Source organism: Delphinus delphis, chromosome 7 (assembly GCF_949987515.2).
Source record: "Delphinus delphis chromosome 7, mDelDel1.2, whole genome shotgun sequence".
NCBI lineage: Eukaryota > Metazoa > Chordata > Mammalia > Artiodactyla > Delphinidae > Delphinus > Delphinus delphis.
Genome location: NC_082689.1, coordinates 81,715,964 through 81,736,499, shown reverse-complemented (window position 1 = coordinate 81,736,499; position 20,536 = coordinate 81,715,964). Strand labels below are relative to the sequence as shown.

The 20,536-nt window shown below is 35.5% G+C and overlaps 1 protein-coding gene across 1 annotated transcript in view; it reads left to right on the top strand.

Annotated features, from left to right (window-relative positions):
* The window catches only part of MBD5 (methyl-CpG binding domain protein 5), a 402,522-nt gene that overhangs the window by 149,009 nt on the left and 232,977 nt on the right, over window positions 1-20,536 (top strand). The window lies entirely within an intron of this gene.

Sequence of the window (20,536 nt, the reverse complement as noted above, 5' to 3'; positions counted from 1 at the left end):
ATGATAATTATTACAAATAGGCTGATGGGGAGCAAGTGTAAAACCTGGGACGTAATTTGGAAATAATGGTGCCTTAGACCAGAGGAATAGCAGTGGAAGTGGTGAGAAGTCATTGGAGCTTGGATGTAATTTGAAATTAAATCAACTGGATTCCTGATAGACTAGATGTGGAGTGCGAGAGAGAGAGGACTCAAGGAACAGGAGGTGTGAAGACATTATCTAGGAAAATGAGAGATTGAATGGCCTAAGAAATTATACTATGATTGGCTGAGAGTGTTAAGAGCCCACTTGAGTTCTTCATGAATTTAAAAGTGAGACCAGTCAGTATATTTATTGGTTTTTCTCCAGCTGCATTCAGCTGCATGACTTAGGTCTCATCCAGTCTAAACAAGCAGATCTCTGTGGTATAATGGAAGGATACCCTTGTTAAATTTATTTTTAAACTGAGTTATAGGACATTATACATAGAATGTTCTCATCTTAATAATTTTAAAAGGAATACATGTATGCTTATTTATATTTATACAAAACTTAGATATGTTTCCCCAAGGTTTAGCTGAACGTTTTTTACATGCTCATTCTAGACATAAATGTACAAGCATCAAATGATCCTTAATAAACCATGCTTCTTATTCTTACTATATTAGCAGGTGGCAAATATAAGATAGATCTCAATTAAAAAATTGAGGGGGGTGGGGATGGACTGGGAGTTTGGGATTGAGAAGTACACACTGCTGTGCTTAAGAGGGATAACCAACAAGGACCTACTGTATAGCAAAAATAAATAAATAAATTTTTAAAAATTGAGGTGACAGGCAGGTAGTGACCATTTAAGGCAGCAATGCATTTCAGAGTGCTTACTTATTTAATCTTTTTACAATTAAGCTTATATTATGCAGTTTTAAAAATGAACGTCATACTTATTTTGAGCTTAATATAGTATATAAAATTGTTTATACGGATTTTATGTGTTTCTGATCATTTGTTAACTCAAAATGCTTAAAAGTTTTAGTGTGTAAAAACTTTATGAGACTATGAAACAAATGCTTACAAAATATCAAAAGAGTTGGAACGATTATTAGCCAGATTGAACATCTAGTGAAAACAGCTTGTAAGGGAACATACAGAGGGGGAAAAAAAGAAGTTGGAAATGAAAGGAGGCAAATATCAAAGGCTGAACCAAACATATATAAAAGATATAAATAATTATAACCCACAATCAATAGCAAAGAGGGAATGTGGATGGGATACATCCAGAAGCAATGCAAGGCATGATGTTGCAGTGTTGGAGACAATAGTTAGACATTGAATGAATACACCACATGCCATGTGATAGAGCATTTTCACTTGACCCAACTGAGTTCTCTTTTCTGAATTCTCTGTATAAGCTGCTTCTAGGAAATATACACAAATCCAGAAATAACTCAACAATGAGACCCTTTACTAGTGGGTACTAAGTTACTACCTGTATTTAGTGAGAGTCAAATATGTAGTGTTAGATTTCAGTCATTGAATACCATGACTAAGAACAAGATTGCGTTTCATGTATAGTGAAGTATGTGAATGAATAAAAGGACACAGTTTATCATTTAGGTATATGGTAATATATTGTGTTTCCATGGGTAGAGTTAATACAGGTCTATAATTGCAATTCTAAAAGGTAAAAGCCTCTGAAATACAAAAGGTTCTTTTTCCCTCAGTACATTTTGGCGGTAAAACCTGACTGACCAGGGAACATTAAGAACCCACCTGAGTTCATTGAGAATTTAAAAGCTATTTATGACCACACACCAGATAAGAGGTTAATATCCAAAATATATGAAGAACTCATACAACTCAATAGCCAAAAAGTGGACAATCTGATTTAAAAATGGGCATAGGACCTGAATAGAAATTTTTCAAAAAAAGACGTACAGGTGGCCAACAGGTACCGGGAAAGGAGTTCAGCCTCACTAATCATCAGGGAAATGCAAATCAAAACCACAATGAGATATCACCTCACACCTGTAAGAATGGCTGTTATCAAAAAATAAATAAACAACATGTGTTGGCAATGGTGTGGAGAAAAGGGAACCCTAAGGGTGAATGTAAATTGGTACATCCATTATGGAAAACATTATGGAAAAAATTAAAAGTAGATCTGCCACATGGCCCCATATCTGCATATATATATCCCACTTCTGGGAATATATTGGAAGGAAATGAAATCATTATCTCAAAGTGATACCTGCACCCCCATGCTTATTGCAACATTATTCACTATAGCCACAACATAGAAACAACCTAAGTGTCCATTGATGATGAATGCATAATGAAAATGGAATATATATGTGAAAATGTGATATATACATATCATATATATTTACATATGACTGTATATCTATATGTATGTATATATGAATATTATTCAGCCATAAAAAGAGAAGGAAATCCTCCCATTTGTGACAACATGAATGTACCTTGAGGGCATTATGCTTAGTGAAATACGTCACACAGAGAAAGACAAATACTGCATGATCTCAAATATATGTGAAGTCTTTTAAAAAAAAAAAATCAAACTCATAGAAACAGAGATTAGAAGGGTGATTGCCAAGGGCTGGGAAGTAGGGGAAATGGGGAGATTTTGGTCAAAGTGTACAAACTCCCAGTTATAAGAGGAGTAAGTTCTTGGGATCTTATATTTAGCATGGTGCCTATAGTTAACAATACTTATACTATATACTTGAAAGTTGTAAAGAGAGTAGATCTTCAATGTTCTCACCACAAACACACACACACACACAAAACTGTAATTAAGTGAGGTGATAGATGGGTTAACTAACCTTACTGAGGTAATCATTTTGCACTATGTGTATCAAATTATCACGTTGTACAGAAATATACCAATTATATCTCAACAAAGCTGGAGGAATAAAATATCCTCTGAGGAAAAAAATAAAAGCTACTTGTTAATATGTGAAATTATTTATGTTCTATGTTTATATCAAAGAGTGAATATTCACTACAGATAACATGAATGTCTTTGATTGTGAGCTGCTGGCTAGACACCATTGACTGGTGTTAGTGGTAAAATTCAATAAATGCATCAAATTATCTTTCTAAATCTGAAAAACTCCAGATTCCTAAATACATTTGTCCCCAAGAGTTTCTAAGACAGGTGTATAAAATCTATAGAATGAGATATGAAGGAAATTATAATGGTGTTCATCTGTGGAGAGAGAGACGGGGCTTTTATTTTTCACTTTACAACCTGCAGTGCTCTTTGAATTTTATCAGCATTATGAATTACTTTAATAAATTTTTTTTAATGACCTTAGAAATAAACATACGATGGATTATCTCTGTGCTATGGGAAAAAAATCAGTTGGCTTTTTGCTCTATCTCATGACTTTTAAGTGGGTAGTACTCTCAACCAAGAGTCCAGAGAAAGGGGAGCATACTATGAGCTAGAGTGGGTAGGATGGACTGTATAATTCTGGGTCTTGGGGCTAAGTTTTAAAATGTGAGGGGTTAGAGAACAAGAAAGGCAATGAAGAGCAAACCAGAAGGAAGGGTTATATTATATGAAAATACATATAGTGTATAATTTGCGGCTTCTTGCTAATTGTACAAATCTGTTTATTTTTACTTTATATTATGCAGTTATACTTTAATCTCTATGTATGGGACTTGAAAATATGCAACAATGTGTAATTAGTAGAACTTTCCTTGCTGTATTCCACATTAGTTAATTAATGGATTTTACATAGCTTGCATGTCATACAGTTGTGAAGACATGAAATAATGACATTGTACTGTGTTTTTGCTTCACCCAGATAACTACTCTAATAGGCTTAAATTATAAGATTTCATTTCTTCAAAGTGAAATGTGTGACTAGAAGCAATTTTGTGATCTTGCTATATACCTACTTCTTGTTTTACATTTTTAGCAGTCAATTTTTTTTAAGTTGCCTATAAGCATCACTTGGCTATTAGTTATTTTTATAGATTCTTTTGTCTGTCACTTATATGGACTCTTCATTCCCCAACTTTTCTGTTTAATTACTTATTTTTCTTAGAAACTTTAAACCAAAACTTTTCATAACAAAGTAAATGCTTTCATGAAGTATAAAGTTAATACAAAGTGTCACCAAGTGCCTCTCTTCTATAAGATATAGTAAAAGAATTTATTTAAAGCAAATTAAATTTTAATTAAATGTCTCCAGTAATGTTTCTGCATAGGATTTCTTTTTGTATTTAATGTAAAAAGTTTCCAAATCCAAATGTGATTTTTAACCCTTATTATTACTTCTCTTTTTCATTAATATTGGTATTAATATATTGTAACTTCTTCATTTGATTTCTCCAAGAATACAGAAGGATTTTTTCTTCCAGGTCTGTTGAGATATAATTAACATATAGCACTGTATAAGTTTAAAGTGTACAGCATAATGATTTGACTTAAGTACATCATGAAATGATTACCACAATAAGTTTAATGAACCTCCGTCGTCTCATATAGGTATAAAATAAAAGAATGTATTTTACTTGTGATGAGAAAGAACTCTTAGGATTCACTTTCCTAACCACTTTCATATATAACATACAGCAGTTTAATCATATTAATCATGTTGTATATTACATCCCTAGTATTTATTTACTTTATAACTGGAAGTTTGTACATTTGACCACCTTCATCCAGTTTCCTCTGTCCCTTCCCTTTCCTCTGTTAGCCAGAAATCTGTTCTCTTTTTCTTTGAGTGTATTTGGTTGTTTGTTTTTTGAAGTATAATTGACCTATATCACTAGATTAGTACCTGGTGACAACATAGTGATTCCATATTTCTTTTCATTACAAAATGATCACAGTAAATCTAGTTACTATGTCACCATACAAATACATTATTACTGACTGTATTTCCCATACTGTCTATTTCATTCCCATGTTTCATTTATTTTGTAACTGGAAGTTTGTACCTCTTAATTTCCCTCACCTATTTCACTTATCCTCCTCCCCTCCTCCCCTCTGGCAACCACCTGTTTGTTCTCTGTATCTGTGACTCTGTTTTGTTTTGTTATGTTTGTTCACTTATTTTGTTTTTTAGATTCCACATATCAGTGAAATCATATAGTATTCGTCTTTCTCTGTCTAATTCATTTCACTTAGCATGATATCCTATGGGTCCATGCATGTTGTGGCAAATGGAAAGATTTCATCCTTCTTTACGGATGAGTAATATTCCACTGTGCATGTGTGTATATATATACCACGTCTTCCTTAGCCATTCATCTGTCAGAGGGCACTTAGGCTACTTCCATATCTTTGCTATTGTGAATAATGCTTCTGTGAACACTATATAATGTGCATATATCTTTTTGAATTAGTGTTTTTGTTTTCTTTGGAAAAATACCCAGAAGTGGAATTGCTGGATCATATGGTAGTTCTAATTTTTTGAGATAATTCTATACTGTACTCCACAGTGACTACAGCAATTTACATTCTCACCAACAGTGCTTAAGTGTTCCCTTTCCTCCACATTCTAACACTTGTTATTTGTTGTCCTTCTGATAATAGCCATTTTGACAGGTGTGAGGTGATATCTCATGTGGTTTACTCATGATTAGTGATGGTGAGCATCTTTTTATGTGCCTGTTGGCCATCTGTATGTCTTCTTTGGAAAAATTTCTATTCAGATTCCCTGCACATTTTTTAATAGGCTTTTTTTTTTTTTTTTGGCTATTGAGTTGTATGATTTCTTTGTATATTTTAGATATTAACCCCATATCATATACATTGCTTGCAAATGTTTTTCTCCCATTCAATATGAAGCTTTTTCATTTTGTTGATAATTTCCATTGTGGTGCAAAAGCTTTTTGGTTTGATATAGTCCCATTTGTTTATTTTTGGTTTGTTTCCCTTGCCTGAGGAAACATGTCCAAAAAAATATTGCTAAGACTGATGTCAAAGAACATACTGTCTTTGTTTTCTTCGAGAGTCTTTATGGTTTAAACTCTTATATTTAAGTCTTTAATCCATTTTGAGCTTATTTTTGTATATGGTGTGAGAAAGTAGTCCAGTTTGATTTCTTTGCATATAGCTGTCCAGTTGTCCCAGCACCACTTATTGAAGAGGCTGTCTTTCTCCATTGTGTATTCTTGCCTCCTTCATCAAATATAGGGTGACCATATGTGCATGGGTTTATCCCTGGGCTTTCTATCCTGTTCCATTGATCTATACTTCTGCTTTTGTGCCAGTACCATACTGCCTTGATTACTGTGGCTTTGTAATATACTCTGAAGTCCAGGAGCCTGATTCCTCCAGCTCCATTTTCCTTTCTCAAGAAAGCTTTGGCTATTCAGGGACTTTTGTGTTTCCATATAGATTGTGAAATTTTTTGTTCTAGTTTTGTGAAAAATGCCATTGGTAATTTCATAGGGATTGCATTGAATCTGTACATTGCTTTGGGTAGTATAGTCATTTTCACAATGTTGATTCGTCCAATTCAAGAACATGGTATATCTCTCCATCTCTTTGTATCGTCTTTAATTTCTTTCATCACTGTCTTACAGTTTTCTACATACAGGTCTTTTGTCTCCTTAGGTAGGTTTATTCCTAGGTATGTTTTTATTGTCATTGCAATGGTAAATGGGAGTGTTTCCTTAATTTCTCTTTCAGATTTTTCGTCTTTAGTGTATAGGAATGCAAAATATTTCTGTGCATTAATTTTGGATCCTGCTACTTTACCAGATTCATTGATTAGCTCTAGTAGTTTTCTGGTAGCATCTTTAGGATTCTCTTTGTATAGTATCATGTCATCTGCAAAGAGTGACAGTTTTACTTCTTCTTTTCTGATTTGGATTCCTTTTATTTCTTTTTCTTCTCTGATTGCTGTGGCTAAAACTTCCAAAACTATGTTGAATAATAGTGGTAACAGTGGACAACCTTATCTTGTTCCTGATCTTAGAGGAAATAGTTTCAGTTTTCACCATTGAGAACGATGTTGGCCGTGGGTTTCTCCTATATGACCTTTCTTATGTTGAGGTAAGTTCCCTTTATGCCTACTTTCTGGAGGGTTTTTATCTTAAATGGGTGTTGAATTTTGTCGAAAGCTTTTCTGCATCTATTGAGATAATCATATGGTTTTTATCCTCCAATTTCTTAATATGGTGTATCACATTGATTGATTCACATATATTGAAGAATCCTTGCATTCCTAGGATAAACCCCACTTGATTATAGTGTATGATCCTTTTAATGTGCTGTTGGATTCCGTTTGCCAGTATTTTGTTGAGGATTTTTGCATCTATGTTCAGCAGTGATATTGGCCTGTAGTTTTCTTTCTTTGTGACATCTTTCTCTGGTTTTGGTATCAGGGTGATGGTGGCCTTGTAGAATGAGTTTGGGAGTGTTCCTCCCTCTGCTATATTTTGGAAGAGTTTGAGAAGGATAGGTGTTAGCTCTTCTCTAAATGTTAGATAGAATTCGCCTGTGAAGGCCTCTGGTCCTGGGCTTTTGTTTATTGGAAGATTTTTAATCACAGTTTCAATTTCAGTGCTTGTGATTGGTCTGTTTATATTTTCTGTTTCTTCCTGGTTCAAGTCTTGGAAGGTTGTGCTTTTCCAAGAATTTGTCTATTTCTTCCAGGTTGTCCATTTTATTGGCATATAGTTGCTGGTAGTAGTCTCTTGATCCTTTGTATTTCTACAGTGTCACTTGTTACTTCTCCTTTTTCATTTATAGTTTTATTGATTTGAGTCTTCTCCCTTTTTTTCTTGATGAGTCTGGCTAATGGTTTATCAATTTTGTTTATCTTCTCAAAGAACCAGCTTTTAGTTTTATTGATCTTTGCTATTGTTTTCTTCATTTCTTTTTCATTTATTTCTGATCTGATCTTTATGATTTCTTTCCTTCTGCTATCTTTGAGGTTTTTTTGTTCTTCTTTCGCTAATGGCTTTAGGTGTAAGGTTAGATTGTTTATTTGAGGTGCTTCATGTTTCTTGAGGTAGGATTGTATTGCTATAAACTTCCCTCTTAGAACTGCTTTTGCTGCATCCCATAGGTTTTGGGTCTTTGTGTTTTCATTGTCATTTGTTTCCAGGTAGTTTTTGATTTCCTCTTTGATTTCTTCAGTGATCTCTTGGTTATTTAGTAGTGTATTATTTAGCCTCCATGTGTTTATATTTTTTACAGATTTTTTTCCTGTAATTGATATCTAGGCTCATAGCGTTGTGGTCGGAAAAGATACTTGATATGATTTCAGTTTTCTTAAATTTACCAAGGCTTGATTTGTGACCCAAGGTATGATGTATCCTGGAGAATGTTCCATGAGCACTTGAGAAGAAAGTGTATTCTATTGTTTCTGGATGGAATGTCCTGTAGATATCAGTTAAGTTCATCTTGTTTAATGTGTCATTTAAAGCTTGTGTTTCCTTATTTATTTTCATCTTGGATGATCTGTCCATTGGTGAAAGTGGGGTGTTAAATTCCCCTACTATGATTGTGTTGCTGTCGACTTCCCCCTTATGGCTGTTAGCATTTTCCTTATATATTGAGGTGCCCCTGTGTTAGGTGCATAAATATTTACAGTTGTTATATCTTCTTGGATTGCTCCCTTGATCATTATGTAGTGTCCTTTTTTGTCTCTTATAATACTCTTTATTTTAAAGTCTATTTTGTCATATGAAAATTGCTACTCCAGCTTTCTTTTTATTTCCATTTGCATGGAATATCTTTTTCCATCCCCTCACTTTCAGTCTGTATGTGTCCCTCGGTCTGAAGTGGTCTCTTGTAGACAGCATATATATGGGTCTTGTTTATTTATCCATTCAGCCAGTCTATGTCTTTTGGTTGGAGCTTTAATCCATTTACATTTAAGGTAGTTATCATTATGTATGTTCCTATTACCATTTTCCTACTTGTTTTGGGTTTGTTTTTGTAGGTCTTTTCCTTCTCTTGTGTTTCCTGCCTAGAGAAGTTCCTTTGGCATTTGTTGTAAAGCTGGTTTGGTGGTGCTGAATTCTCTTAGCTTTTGCTTGTCTATAAAGGTTTTAATTTCTCTGTCAAATCAAATGAGATCCTTGCCAGCTAGAGTAATCTTGGTTGTAGGTTTTTCCCTTTCATCACTTTAAATATGTCCTGCCACTCCCTTCTGGCTTGCAGAGTTTCTGCTGAAAGATCAGCTGTTAACCTTATGGGGATTCCCTTGTATGTTATTTGTTGTTTTTCCCTTGCTGCTTTTAATATTTTTTCTTCATATTTATTTTTTGATAGTTTGATTAATATGTGTCTTGGCGTGTTTCTCCTTCAATTTATCCTGTATGGGACTCTCTGTGCTTCCTGGACTTGATTGACTATTTCCTTTCCCATACTAGGGAAGTTTTCAACTATAATCTCTTCAAATATTTTCTCAGTCCGTTTCTTTTTCTCTTCTTCTTCTGGAACCCCTATAATTCGAATGTTGGTGCATTTAATGTTGTCCCAGAGGTCTCTGAGACTGTCCTCCGTTCTTTTCATTCTTTTTTCTTTATTCTGCTCTGCGGTAGTTATTTCCATTATTTTATCTTCCAGGTCACTTATCCTTCCTTCTGCCTCAGTTATTCTGCTATTGATTCCTTCTAGAGAATTTTTAATTTCATTTATTGTGTTGTTCATCATTGTTTGTTTGCTCTTTAGTTCTTCTAGGTGCTTGTTAAACGTTTCTTGTATTTTCTCCATTCTATTTCCAAGATTTTGGATCATCTTTACTATCATTACTCTGAATTTTTTTTCAGTTAGACTGCCTAGTTTCTCTTCATTTGTTTGGTCTGGTTGGTTTTTACCTTGCTCCTTCATATGCTGTGTGTTTCTCTGCCTTCTCATTTTGCTTAACTTACTGTGTTTGGGATCTCCTTTTCGCCTGCTGCAGGTTCATAGTTTCTGTCATTTTTGGTGTCTTCCCCTAATGGCTAAAAGCTGGTTCAGTGGCTTGTGTAGGCTTTCTCGTGGAGGGGACTGGTACCTTTTGTTCTGGTGGCTGAGGCTGGATCTTGTCTTTCTGGTGGGCAGGACTACGCCCGGAGGTGTGTTTTGGGGTGTCTGTGACCGTATTATGTTTTTAGGCAGCCTCTCTGCTAACGGGTCGGGTTGTATTCCTGTCTTGCTAGTTGTATGGCATAGGGTGTCCAACACTGTAGCTTTCTGGTCATTAAGTGGAACTCAGTCTTACCATTGAGATGCAGATCTCTGGGAGAGATTTCGCTGTTTCATATTACGTGGAGCCAGGATATCTCTGGTGGACCAGTGTCCTCAAGTTGGCTCTCCCACCTCAGAGGCACAGGCTGGACACCCAGCCGGAGCCCCAAGACCCTGTCAGCCACATGGCTCAGAGGAAAAGAAAGAAAGTAAAAATAAAATAAAGTTATTAAAATTAAAAATTTAAAAATTATTAATAATAAAAAAAATTTGAAAAGTAATTTTTAAAAAAAAGAAAGAAAAAAGAGAGCAGCGAAACCAAAAAACAAATCCGCCAATGATAAGCAGCACTAAAAACTATACAGAAAAATAAAGAAAAAAACGACAGACAGAACCCTAGGACAAATGGTAAAAGCAAAGCTATATAGACAAAATCACACAAAGAAGCATATACATACACACTTGTAAAAAGAGAAAAAGGGAAAATGTATTTATATCTTTATATTAAAAGGAAGAGAGCAACCAAATCAATAAACAAACCCACCAATGATAATAAACTCTAAGTACTAAACTAAGATAAACATAAAACCAGAAACAAATTAGATGCAGAAAGCAAACCCCAAGTCTACAGTTGCTCCCAAAGTCCACCTCCTCAATTTGGGATGATTCGTTGTCTATTCAGGTATTCCACAGATGCAGCGTACATCAAGTTGATGGTGGAGATTTAATCCACTGCTCCTGAAGCTGCTGGGAGAGATTTCCCTTTCTTTTCTTTGTTCGCACAGCTCCTGGTGTTCAGCTTTGTATTTGGCCCCACCTCTGCATGTAGGTCGCCTGAGTGTGTCTGTTCTTTGCTCATATAGGAGGGACTTAAAGGAGCAGCTGATTCTGGGGCTCTGGCTCACTCAGGCCAGGGGGAGGGAGGGGTACGGAATGCGGGACAAGCCTGCGGTGGCAGAGGCTGGCGTGATGTTCCACCAGCCTGAGGCGCGCCGTGTGTTCTCCTGGGGAAGTTGTCCCTAGATCACGGGACCCTCGCAGTGGCAGGCTGCACAGGCTCCCAGGAGAGGAGATATGGATAGTGACCTGTGCTTGCACACAGGCTTCTTGGTGGCTGCAGCAGCAGCCTTAGTGTTTCATGCCCGTCTCTTGTGTCCACACTGATAGCCGCGGCTCACACCCATCTCTGTAGCTCGTTTAGGTGATGCTCTGAATCTCCTTGCGCACCCCAAAACAATAGTCTCTTGCCTCTTAGGCCTTTCCAGACTCCCTCCCGGCTAGCCGTGGTGCACTTGCCCCCTTCAGGCTGCATTCACACAGCCAACCCCAGTCCTCTCCCTGGCATCTGACTTCCGAAGCTGGAGCCTCAGCTCCCAGCCCCCACCCACCCTGGCAGGTGAGCAGACAAGCCTCTCGGGCTGATGAGTGCTAGATGAGTGCCCTGTGCTAGAATCTCTCCACTTTGCCCTCTGCACCCCTATTGCTGTGCTCTCCTCCGTGGCTCTGAAGATTCCCCCTTGCCACCCCCCATCTCTGCCCATAAAGGGGCTTCCTAGTGTGTGGAAACTTTTCCTCCTTCACAGCTCCCTCCCAGAGGGGCAGGTCCTGCCCTATTCTTTTGTCTCTGTTTTTTCTTTTGCCCTAGCCAGGTACGTGGGGAGTTTCTTGCCTTTTGGGAAGTCTGAGGTCTACCAGCGTTCAGTAGGTGTTCTGTAGGAGTTGTTGCACAGGTAGATGTATTTCTGATGTATTTGTGGGGAGGAAGGTGATCTCCAAGTCTCACTCCTCCTCCATCTTGAAGGTCTCCTGATCACAGTATCTTTACATGTTTTTTTTTTGTAAAGACTTTTTTGCTGTACACCATTTTTAAAGTCTTTATTGAATTTGTTACTGTATTGCTTCTGTTTTATGTTTTGGTTTTTTGGCCACGAGGCATGTGCGATCTTAGCTCCCCGACCAGGTATCAAACACTCACCTCCTGCATTAGAAGGCAAAGTCTTAACCACTGCACCACCAGGGAATTCCCTCTTTACATGTTATTTTAATATTTTCATTTCAAAAAGAAAAGTAAAGCCATAAAACTACTTACTTCTAGATGCAAGCATTAGCCAATTTCTTCATCCTAAACAGGACCTATAGACTGATTTTCATACGAATCAGTTGCTGTTGCTATGTTATTGTCACATATATGTACCTACCCATCATCCCTTTCTATCTCCAATGTTGAGTGTACTACTTATGAAAGAATTCTGAATTCTTTTTTTTCTCATACTTCAAACATACCACATGATTTTATACAAACTGTTCAAGAGATAGCAGCTTCTATAAAATGATTGGGAAGCTCATATTTTGCTAAATTACCTAGATCCAATTATATTTTATACTTTATATTATTAAGCTTTCTAGTAGTAAACTTATATTATGATCTTAGAAAACCAAAACAAATAAAAGAATTTCTAATAGTGTTGTTGTGATTTACCACATATTAAAGTAAATATTGGGAGCTGCTTGAATTTATCTCATGGTCATTTCCTAGAATCTAGTAATCATATTGTGATGTTATATTTATAAATTGAAATTTATTTATTTTACTTACATTGCCCAATAGGAATAAGACACAAAGTATAAAAAATATATAACTAAATAAATATTGGTAATTTGGTAAGAATTTTATCCTGTTACAATTTATTTTCGATGAATATTAAAGAAAGTGTTTCTTGCTACATATATAAAGCTTTTTGACTCATAAATTTTCAGTATATGTATAAATTTTCATATATATATATGAAGATTATGCAGTTGTAATTTCACTGTAGACTTTCCCAAACCACTGGAGTAAATTTCTCTCTTTACCCATTTGCTGACTAGTTGTGATCTACCAATGGAAGCAATCATTCAGTTGATCTTAACACCTGAATCATCAAGCCAATTTAAGTATTCTAGATAGTAATATCTTCAGCTCAAACCTAACTGGAACATCAGTATGGGACTCAAGTAAATGAACATAGATTTTGGTGGACTTTGCTGTCTCTTTTCTTGTTTGTTTTTTGCTCTATAATTCACCTTTTGCATGTTAAAACTTCAGGTTCAAATTCAGACAGATTCTAATTTCTTCATTCTTCTGATTGAATCTTCAATTTTAAATTTATTCCAGTTCCCAAATACCATTGTTCACAGTAATCCTATTGTAGTTGTTGTAGATTGGTTTATAAATATTTCCTAACTTAATTTGGAATAAAAAGAATTTGGACTTTGAATTTAGAGGGGGAAAAAATACCAGATTAACGCTTTAGGACTGTTTTCAGCCTCTGATTGGAATTTTTAATTTTTGTTATGTGTTTGAAGTAAGGACAAACTATAGTCTAAACCAGGTTTAGTCTATCGTTTGATTCTTTTCTTATTCTTTACTTATCCATACTAATTATATGTGTTCCCATGTTTTAGATTTTTGTGTATGTGCTTAGAGTTTTAAACGTGAAGTGTCTGAAGAACTTTATTACTACTTTCTTTTAGCTATCTTACAAGATCAATGTGGTTATTCAGTCACAAACAGAAATAGTTCCCTAGGATAGTTCATCTTAGCAGTTTATTTTTAATACTTTACAGATTGAACATTCTCTGATAAAATAAGTTCATTCTTCTTCATAGAAAAAATTTTGATGACAGCTTTATTAAAATACAATTTGTTATAAATTTCACAATTTTAAATTGTACAGTTCAGTGCTTTTTGGTGTATTCAGAATGTTGTACATCAATTACCACTTATTCCAGAACATTTTCATCACCCCAAAAAGAAACCCTGTACCCCTTAGCAGTCACTCTTCATTCCCCTCTACTCCAAGCCCCTGGCAGTCATTAATCTTCTTTTTGCCTCTATGTATTTGCCTATTCTGTACATTTTATATGCATAGAATCATACATTATTCTGCTCTTTGTGTCTTGATCCTTTCACTTAGCATAATGTTTTCAAGTTTCATCCATGTTGTAGCATGTGTCAGAATTTCATTCCTTTTTATGACCAAATAATATTCCATTGTATGGATGGTACTACATTTTATGTATCTGTTCATCAACTCATGATAGTTCATTCTTTTTGAATAAGTTATTATCAGCGACAAGAAGCCTAAAATTATCTTTTGGTACAGAGCAGTCTTTGATGTATGTTTTAGGCATTAAAAACTTGTGGTTTTTTGTTGTTTTTTTTTTAGTTTTGGTATGTTTTTTAACAGTTATAATGGATTTAAACTTACCTTTCAAAACTAAAAAGTTGTTAATTACAAAACACATCTGACTCCCAAAAGTTTTGAATGAAGGTATTGTGTAAACTCTCTGGAAATTAAGAGAAAAGGAGAATTTGGTCATCTGTTGAGAATATTTAATTTATCCTTTTTTCTAGATAAACATTCACTAGACCCTGCCTTCCTTATATCTGTAACTAAAGTGCATCCTTTTTGAAAAGAGAGTCTCTCTTCTGTTTTCACCACCAGGAACTGAGTTCATTTTTGTCTAGATTATAAAGTAGCAGCTTCTTTACATCTGTGAGCACCTTACTTTACATCAATTAAAGAAGTTAACAAACTGAATTTTAACAATCGGTATACTTGTCACTTTTCTAGCTACCGGCCTGTAAGCTCCTTGAAAACAAAAACTGTCATTTATCTCTTGGCTTTTTTCTACAAGGCTGGCAAAGAGTTTCTACTCATTTGTTTGCTGGAAGAATAATGAATGAATATGTAGAGTCAATAAGTATTATCACTTATTTTCCCTATTCTTTGGTACAGTGTTTCTCAACATTTTTTAATAGGTAAGTGTTAAAACTTTCAAGAAGAATGTAATTGTTTTTCAGTTACAAAAATGTTGGGAACCTATATTGTTAAAAATTAGATCATAACCCAAAGCTTTATGAAGGAACATTACAAATCAAGGGGAAATGGACCTCTATAGTGAACATTCAGAGAAGTAACATTTCTAAATACAACAAGTTTCAAAAACATAAATATTTAGAAAACTGTTTATTGCATAAAACTCCTATGAAGCCTGTAAATCTGCTTGCAAAATCAGCTGATTTTAATTTCTAAATAAGAGAAAATTTTACTCAAGAAAATTTTGAAAATGATCATCACCATATTCTTTTTAATACTGACTTTTAGAATATTTGAGTCTTTTAGGGGTTCCTTTTGATTAGATAAATGCAACTTACAGATTTGATGACAGTCATCTTAAGGCAGATTTACAGGCTTCATAGAATTTTTATTCTCCTCATTAATTATATGTCACCAAAAGTTTCTTTGTGTTTGCTGTCTTTAACCAGCAATCTGTGTGACAGTAAATTTGAAAATGTAGGACTGGTAGTTAAACAATTTAAACCTCTGTAATAATCACAAACACCATGGTGTCAAGGAGGTCATCCGAGTGATCAGCTGCCTGAGTGGCTGAGATGCAAGCATGCTTCTCAGGCCCCTAGGATAGTCATTGACTCATATGCCTCGGGTGCTCTCAAATCATTCCATTAAATAACTATGCAGTTATTAATTTCTTAAATTAAAATTTTAAACAGATGTTTTTACCACCTTTAACATGAACTCCTTGGAAAACTCTGTGACCTTCTAGATCAGCAATCAGCTAACTTTTTCTGTTAAAGGCCAGATAGATAGTAAATATTTTAGGCTTGACTGACCAGCAGGTCCTCAACTACTGTTGAGGCATGAAAGAAGTCACAGTTGATACATGAACGAATGAGCATGGCTGTGTTTCAGCTTTATTTATGGACACTTAAATTTGAATTTCATATAATTTTCAGGTGTCATGATTTTTTTTTCTTGTGGTGCTTTCTGAACCACTTAAAATGTAAATACCATTCTTGGCTTGGGGGGACGCGGGGGGCATACAAAAAACAGGTGGCAAACTGGGTTTGTTCGCTGGCTGAAGTTGGCCAACCCCTACTCTAGATGGTTAAATCTTCTGGTTGGGAAAAGTCTGCTGTAATGCATTCTTAAACTCCTCCACTACCAATTCTACCATGACATCCCAAAGTGATTTGAGCTTATGCCTGAAGACAAAAGATGTTCAATTTGTTACCAGCAGCTTCTGTGTGACCCCAATAATGTTGCTTCTTTCTCCCACTTCACAAGTAGCTCACAGAAGTAAATAAAAGGAAATTTCAACGCTGCCTGCTGTGAAACTAATCGTCTTTTGTTAAGATGATGTAGTGTGGTATAATGAAAAGAAAAGCTGGGAAACTTAGAAACCAGGGTGTAGTTGGTTTTACCACTACTCAAAGTGGTCAAATTTCTCAAACTTCTGAGGCTTCATTTTCTCTCCTGCTCATCTGGAAGAAGTATTGAGGTTATATTGTAGTAGTAGATATGAAATCACTGGTAAAGTAAAAAAGCATAAAAATCATTGCCATTGTGGTGGTGGTAGTATTGAATGCTTTATTATTTACTCTTACATAGGATTTCTTGCAGGGTTCCCTATATATGCTGATATATTCCTCTTGAAGATTAGGTATAGATTAAGGATTGCTCATAAACTTTCCACAGGCATTTTACCACCACATACTCTCACACTTTCAAGCTACCCTCATCTCCTTACTGTATAGATGTACCAAGTTCATTACTAACAGTACTATGAAATTTTTAAATTATATTCCTCATATTCTTTCTTATTCCTTTATGAGGGCAGAGACTTTGTCTCATCCCTGTTGTATCTTCAGTACCTAAAACAATGTCTGGAATATATTTGAGTCTCATAAATAGTTTCTGAGTGAATCAATGACAAAAATAATCCCATATGTTTACTTGTCTTTCATTATCAAAAGGCATATAGAAAGCTCCTTACAAACAAAATGTATTTAAATACCTAAAATACATAGGATTACAAAGGAAATCTACTTTTTGCAACTTTACTAAAATATAGTTCTATCCACAGATCCTTTAGGGTCCATGAACCCTGGTTTTTAAAATATGGAAGAATTTTTAACTAGTATCAGGAGACACACAATCCATAACTCTAAACTGCAAAATTACTTTGACAGGATCAAAAAGCAAATGCAAGCTTCATTAGGTCTTTTTAAGAAATCCTTCCTCTGCACTTTTAAATTATAACAAAAAGAACAATGGATTTTTTAAAAGAAAACAATGGATTTTCTTTTGGTTGCAGTAAGAAGAAACAGAGTTTAGCAAGCCTATTTTAAAAGGGCATTTGCCTGGGAAGATACTAGAGTATCATGAAATTCACAGGTGGGAAGAAAATGAACAAGGATAGCTCTGGGGATTTCACCTTTCTCTAGAGTAGAGCCATTCATGGGGACTCCCACTCACATGTCAAAATTTCAAGCTACTAAAAGAGAAACCTGGATGATTCAGCTTAGATCACAGATGCAGTCCTGAATTGGTCAGCCAAAGTCAGAGGGTAGAATTATGCAGTAGAGCTATGAGCACTGAGGGCCACTGTTCGGTGTCAGGGTGAGCTGGGAAGCCACTTCAAGAGATGTGTAGTCTTATTAGTTTGACTCCAGAAAACAGTACATTTATTTTATATTTATTAATGTCTCAAGCTGAAACTTTACACTCAAAGCTACAGGACATCTTTGTCCACTGACAATTAGACTACATTTACAATTACGAATTTCAATATGTGCCAGATCACCCACTGCCGTATTAATAAATGGCTTAATATCTTATAATACAGTATGCCAGTATTATGTAGTGGCAATATAGCATAGGGGCTTAGAGTGTAGGCCCTTGAGCTAGACTTGCATGGCTTCATATCCACCTCCACCACTTTATTAGCTGTGAAAGTATGGACAAATTACTCAATCTCTGACCCTCATTTTTGCTGTCTATAAAAAGGAAGTTTATCAGTGAGCTTTTGCTGCAGTACAGACCACCACAAAAATCTCACTGGCATGTCACAAATGCATTTAGTTCTTGCTCAGAAGTCTGGGGGTAAGCAGGAGGAGGTCTGATCCAGGTTGAGCTCAACTGGACGTGGTTCCAAGTGGAGGATGGGCCTAAGTCTGTGCCACATGTCTCATCTTCCTTGGACCTATAGCTACCTGAAACATTTTTTTCTCAGAATAAAAAGCAAGAGTGCAAGGAGGAAGCCCACTTACTAAAGCTACGTATTTCAAGGCTCTGCTTGTGTGTTGCCTGCTGTTATCCTCTTTGGTCAAAGCAAGTCACCTGGCCAAGCCCAAACTCAAAGAGCAGAGAGGTACACATGCACCTCCCATGAATGTGTGGTGGGGAAAGGGAGGAATAATCTAATATACCACAGAGATTTAATATTAGTATCTAGCTAATAGAATTGTTGTAAGTTTAATACTATACGTACGGAGCTTAGAATAGCACTTGGCACATAGTAAATGCCCAATAAATATTTGTTATTATTAGGCATACTCTTATGCAGAAACTCACACAGAAGTTCAGTATTGTTTACCTGTGATATAAGGTAGATATTTTACAAATGTGTCACTTCAAAACATGCATGCTTAAATTTAATTAAAAACTTACCTCTAATTTTTAAATTGTAGATTAGATGAACAAGATTATATGTCTTTCAGACTGGCCAGCCAGCTTCTGGGATAGTCAGAGTGGTTACTGCCTCAATTACTTAATTCAGTAAAGTCATAGAACTACTAAAGATTGAGTTCTGCCTTCTCATTTTAGAGATAATATGTTGGGCCAAGAATGGTAAGGTATCTAAATCAAAGATAAAGAGACAGATGGATGGAAGGTGGATAGATAAATGATAAATAGATAAGTAATTAAATAGAAAATGGGAATGCAAGGAATCACCTAGATCTCTAGAATTCCAGTTGAAAACTCTTCCCGCTATATTACACAGCCCAGGTGTTGTTTCCTGTAGTTTTGTTTTGGGTTTTTTTTGAATTTTATTTTTTTATACAACAGGTTCTTATTATCTATTTTATACATATTAGTGTATACACGTCAACCCCAATCTCCCAATTCATCCCACCCCCCACCACTTTACCCCCTTGGTGTCCATACGTTTGTTCTCTACTTCTGTGTTTCTATTTCTGCCCTGCAAACCGGTTCATCTGTACCATTTTTCTAGGTTCTACATATATGCGTTAATATACGATACTTGTTTTTCTCTCTCTGACTTACTTCACTCTCTATGACAGTATCTAGGTCCATCCACGTCTCTACAAATGACCCAATTTTGTTCCTTTTTATGGTAGAGTAATATTATCTAAGTGCTGTTTATCATATTTTTTTCTTTCAGCAACCCATATAAGAAGAAATAATTTTAAGAAGCTTTTAAAATAATTTTTTCAACTTCCTTCAACTGAGAAGAATATTATTATAGGATAGGGTTTACTTATAATGTTAAAAAAAAAAAACTAATCCTTACAGAAACCTTCATTTACCTACTTAACTAATATTTATTGAGTACTTATCTGTTAGGTACTTGGGCATACAGCAGAAAAAGAAAAAAAAAGCTGGTCTTGTGAGCATACATTACATAGAGGAGACAGGCAATAAACAAACTAATGCATAGTATATTCCACAATCCTTTATCTGCAATTCCAAAATCCAAAAGCTCTAAAACTGAAAGTTTTTGCAATTCATATAATAGTAAAACCTGACCTAATCTTAACTTGTTTAGTGGTAAAACTGATATGAGCTATTTATTGTCTTTTTACAAATACCACTGAGAATGGATATATGTTTTGCTATAGAGATATTAACATTTTATTTCAGAGTGCTGTCCCAGACCTCTCAGACTAGGGGGAGAGGCTGCATAATTATAGTCCATTTACCATATTACCTTTAAAAACTCAAATAATACTTAATCCCAAAACACATCTGGCCCCCTGGGGATTATATTGGGTTGTTTAATATCTAGAAATTATAAATACTGTGACTGGAAATGAAGTACGTATGGGTATAGAAAAATGAGGGTCAGTAGGGAGAGGGATGAATGCTGGAGGGTGGGAAAGTCGTTTAGCTAGTAGTAAGAGAAAACCTCTCTGGGAGGTGACATTTGAGCAGATTCTTGAAACATGCAGTGGAGCTCTCAGGGAAAAGAATGTTTCAGTCATTGGGAACAGACATGCGCCTAGATGGAGAAATGTTCCAGTCTGAGGAGGAACCAAGGTCAAAGACCTTACCCAAAAGTGTGCTTAGTATATTTAAGCAAGAACAAGAAGACCACTAGGCTGTAGATTACACAGCAAGGGGAAAAATGATAGGATAGGCTCTCAGAGGTAGCCAGGGCCCAATCATCTAAGGCAAGATAAGGCCTTTGGATTTTATCATAGATGTTCTGGGATATCTTTGAAGTGTTTTGATCAAGAGTGTCTAAAATCCAATTTTCTTATTAAAAATATTGCTCTGTGGATAATAAAAATATCCT